Genomic DNA, 5,000 nt, shown 5'->3' with positions numbered 1-5,000 from the left:
GGGAGGCCCATCGCGCACACCTACTCCCCCCGTGGGGGGGGGAGAGGGGGTGCCGGACCACCACCCCCTAAAGAGCATTAGAGATTTTACAGATATGCTACCAGTAGACGTTAAAATGTCTGAAACGGGGACACTTTTTCCAAACAAGCAAATCCCACACCGAGGGTGCGCAGGTGCCGATGGTGGTCGAGGCATGTGCCCGCAACAAGGGCCAACGTGAGCCGATGGTGGTCGAGGCAACCGTCCGCACCAGGGCCCAGCGTGTGCCGATGGTGGTCGAGGCAACCGCCCGCACCAGGGCCCAGCGTGTGCCGATGGTGCTCGAGGCAACCGCCCGCACCAAGGGCCGGCTTGTGCCGATGGTGTTCGAGGCAACCGCCCGCACCAGGGCCCAGCGTGTGCCGATGGTGGTCGAGGCAACCGCCAGCACCAGGGCCCAGCGTGTGCCGATGGTGGTCGAGGCAAGCGCCCGCACCAGGGCCCAGCGTGTGCCGATGGTGGTCGAGGCAAGCGCCCTCACCAAGGCCGAGCGTGTGCCGATGGTGGTCGAGGCAACCGCCCGCACCAGGGCCCAGCGTGTGCCGATGGTGGTCGAGGCAAGCGCCCGCACCAAGGCCGAGCGTGTGCCGATGGTGGTCGAGGCAAGCGCCCGCACCAGGGCCCAGCGTGTGCCGATGGTGGTCGAGGCAAGCGCCCTCACCAAGGCCGAGCGTGTGCCGATGGTGGTCGAGGCAACCGGCCGCACCAAGGGCCGGCGTGTGCCGATGGTGTTCGAGGCAACCGCCCGCACCAGGGCCCAGCGTGTGCCGATGGTGGTCGAGCCAGGAGCCCGCACCAAGGGCCGGCTTGTGCCGATGGTGTTCGGGGCAAGCGCCCGCACCAGGGCCCAGCGTGTGCCGATGGTGCTGGGGGCAAACGCCCGCCCCAGGGCCCAGCGTGTGCCGATGGTTATCGGGGCAACCGGCCGCACCAGGGCCCAGGGTCTGCCGATGGTGCTCGAGGCAACCGCCCGCACCAAGGCTCAGCATGTGCCGATTGTGATCGAGGCAACAACCCACACCAGGGCCCAGCTTGTGCCGATGGCGGTCGAGGCAAGTGCCCGTACCGAAGGGCAGCCTATGCCGATGATGGTCGATGCATGTGCCATCACCATGCGTCATCATGTGCCATTGATGGTCGAGGCCTTGGCCGAAGTTCGATTTTGAGCCACGGTGCCCATGCTTGGCTCCAGCATGTGCTGGTGCCGCATTTTTTTCACTCGGGACAGCATCGCCGGAGCATCGCCGGAGCATCGCCGGAGTACCGCCGGAGAACCTGACCGGCGGCATTGGGGTTCCGGCGATTGGGAGGGGGGCCGGGGGGGTGTGCGCACATGATGTGCGATGGGTGCTGGTACTTGGCCTTGTGTTGGCCCCCTATCCCTCATCAAACCTCTGAGAATTCACACCCCCTTAAAGAGCATTTGAGATTTTACAGGTTTGCTACCAGTAGCCGTTAAAGTGTCTGAAATGGGGACACTTTTTTCAAACGGTCACAAAATCTTCTCTACTTCGAGTTTTTAGCTGAATTTTTTTGTGCATGCCAACAAAAATAGAAGGATCATGCCTACAAAATTTGGGGCCAAAAATCCTTATAAAAAAATTTTAAAAAATCCCGAACCGCAAAAAGTTTCGAAAATCGTGAAAAATAGAAAACGAGTCATCTTCCAACGAAACTTCACGTGAAGGCTTAGGGGACCATTGTATGAATTTACAAGCCATAAAAATGGCATTGGCACGGCAGAAATTTGAAGATGTGCCTAAACCCACCAGGGCCCAGCGTGTGCCGATGGTGCTCGAGGCAACCGCCCGCACCAGGGCCCAGCGTGTGCCGATGGTGCCCGAGGCAAGCGCCCGCACCAGGGCCCAGCGTGTGCCGATGGTGGTCGAGGCAACCGCCCGCACCAGGGCCGATAGTGTGCCGATGGTGCTCGAGGCAACCTGTCGCACCAGGGCCCAGCGTGTGCCGATGGTGATCGAGGCAACCTGCCGCACCAGGGCCCAGCGTGTGCCGATGGTGGTCGAGGCAAGCGCCCGCACCAGCGCCCAGCGTGTGCCGATGGTGCTCGAGGCAACCGACCGCACCAGGGCCCAGCGTGTGCCGATGGTGCTCGAGGCAACCTGCCGCACCAGGGCCCAGCGTGTGCCGATGGTGGTCGAGGCAAGCGCCCGCACCAGGGCCCAGCGTGTGCCGATGGTGGTCGAGGCAACCGCCCGCACCAGGGCCCAGCGTGTGCCGATGGTGCTCGAGGCAACCTGCCGCACCAGGGCCGAGCGTGTGCCGATGGTGGTCGAGGCAAGCGCCCGCACCAGGGCCCAGCGTGTGCCGATGGTGGTCGAGGCAACCTGCCGCACCAGGGCCCAGCGTGTGCCGATGGTGCTCGAGGCAACCGACCGCACCAGGGCCGAGCGTGTGCCGATGGTGCTCGAGGCAAGCGCCCGCACCAGGGCCCAGCGTGTGCCGATGGTGCTCGAGGCAACCGACCGCACCAGGGCCGAGCGTGTGCCGATGGTGGTCGAGGCAAGCGCCCTCACCAGGGCCCAGCGTGTGCCGATGGTGGTCGAGGCAACCTGCCGCACCAGGGCCCAGCGTGTGCCGATGGTGCTCGAGGCAACCGACCGCACCAGGGCCGAGCGTGTGCCGATGGTGCTCGAGGCAAGCGCCCGCACCAGGGCCCAGCGTGTGCCGATGGTGGTCGAGGCAACCTGCCGCACCAGGGCCCAGCGTGTGCCGATGGTGCTCGAGGCAACCTGCCGCACCAGGGCCCAGCGTGTGCCGATGGTGGTCGAGGCAAGCGCCCGCACCAGGGCCCAGCGTGTGCCGATGGTGGTCGAGGCAACCGCCCGCACCAGGGCCCAGTGTGTGCCGATGGTGGTCGAGGCAACCGCCCGCACCCGGGCCCAGCGTGTGCCGATGGTGGTCGAGGCAACCTGCCGCACCAGGTCCCAGCGTGTGCCGATGGTGCTCGAGGCAACCGACCGCACCAGGGCGGAGCGTGTGCCGATGGTGGTCGAGGCAAGCGCCCGCACCAGGGCCCAGCGTGTGCCGATGGTGGTCGAGGCAACCTGCCGCACCAGGGCCCAACGTGTGCCGATGGTGCTCGGGGCAACCGACCGCACCAGGGTCGAGCGTGTGCCGATGGTGCTCGAGGCAAGCTGCCGCACCAGGGCCCAGCGTGTGCCGATGGTGGTCGAGGCAACCGCCCGCACCAGGGCCCAGCTTGTGCCGATGGTGATCGAGGCAACCTGCCGCACCAGGGCCCAGCGTGTGCCGATGGTGGTCGAGGGAACCTGCCGCACCAGGGCCCAGCGTGTGCCGATGGTGGTCGAGGCAAGCGCCCGCACCAGGGCCCAGCGTGTGCCGATGGTGGTCGAGGCAACCGACCGCACCAGGGCCCAGCGTGTGCCGATGGTGCTCGAGGCAACCTGCCGCACCAGGGCCCAGCGTGTGCCGATGGTGGTCGAGGCAAGCGCCCACACCAGGGCCCAGCGTGTGCCGATGGTGGTCGAGGCAACCTGCCGCACCAGGGCCCAGCGTGTGCCGATGGTGCTCGAGGCAACCGACCGCACCAGGGCCGAGCGTGTGCCGATGGTGGTCGAGGCAAGCGCCCGCACCAGGGCCCAGCGTGTGCCGATGGTGGTCGAGGCAACCGCCCGCACCAGGGCCCAGCGTGTGCCGATGGTGGTCGAGGCAACCGCCCGCACCAGGGCCCAGCGTGTGCCGATGGTGCTCGAGGCAACCGACCGCACCAGGGCCCAGCGTGTGCCGATGGTGGTCGAGGCAAGCGCCCGCACCAGGGCCCAGCGTGTGCCGATGGTGCTCGAGGCAACCGACCGCACCAGGGCCGAGCGTGTGCCGATGGTGCTCGAGGCAAGCTGCCGCACCAGGGCCCAGCGTGTGCCGATGGTGGTCGAGGCAACCTGCCGCACCAGGGCCCAGCGTGTGCCGATGGTGGTCGAGGCAAGCGCCCGCACCAGGGCCCAACGTGTGCCGATGGTGCTGGGGGCAACCGCCCGCACCAGGGCCCAGCGTGTGCCGATGGTGGTCGAGGCAAGCGCCCGCACCAGTGCCCAGCGTGTGCCGATGGTGGTCGAGGCAAGCGCCCGCACCAGGGCCCAGCTTTTGCCGATGGTGATCGAGGCAACCGGCCGCTCCAGGGCCCAGCGTGTGCCGATGGTTATCGGGGCAACCGGCCGCACCAGGGCCCAGGGTCTGCGGATGGTGCTCGAGGCAACCGCCCGCACCAAGGCTCAGCATGTGCCGCTGGTGATCGAGGCAACAACCCACACCAGGGCCCAGCTTGTGCCGATGGCGGTCGAGGCAAGTGCCCGTACCGAAGGGCAGCCTATGCCGATGATGGTCGATGCATGTGCCATCACCATGCGTCATCATGTGCCATTGATGGTCGAGGCCTTGGCCGAAGTTCGATTTTGAGCCACGGTGCCCATGCTTGGCTCCAGCATGTGCTGGTGCCGCATTTTTTTCACTCGGGACAGCATCGCCGGAGCATCGCCGGAGTACCGCCGGAGAACCTGACCGGCGGCATTGGGGTTCCGGCGATTGGGAGGGGGGCCGGGGGGGTGTGCGCACATGACGTGCGATGGGTGCTGGTGCTTGGCCCTTGTGTTGGCCCCCTATCCCTCATCAAACCTCTGAGAACTCACACCCCCTTAAAGAGCGTTTGAGATTTTACAGGTTTGCTGCCAGTAGCCGTTGAAGTGTCTGAAACGGGGACACTTTTTTCAAACGGTCGCGAAATCTTCTCCGCTTCGAGTTTTTAGCTGAATTTTTTTGTGCATGCCAACAAAAATAGAAGGATCACGTCCACAAAATTTGGGGCCAAAACTCCTCCTAAAAAAATTCTAAAAAATCCCGAACCGCAAAAAGTTTCGAAAATCGTGAAAAATAGAAAACGAGTCATCTTGCAACGAAACTTCACGTGAAGGCTTAGGGGACCATTG

The sequence above is a fragment of the Durio zibethinus genome, unplaced genomic scaffold (genome assembly GCF_047325235.1).
Source record: "Durio zibethinus cultivar Kanyao isolate XHJ-2024 unplaced genomic scaffold, ASM4732523v1 HiC_scaffold_388, whole genome shotgun sequence".
Lineage (NCBI taxonomy): Eukaryota > Viridiplantae > Streptophyta > Magnoliopsida > Malvales > Malvaceae > Durio > Durio zibethinus.
This window is presented reverse-complemented; position numbering follows the sequence as displayed.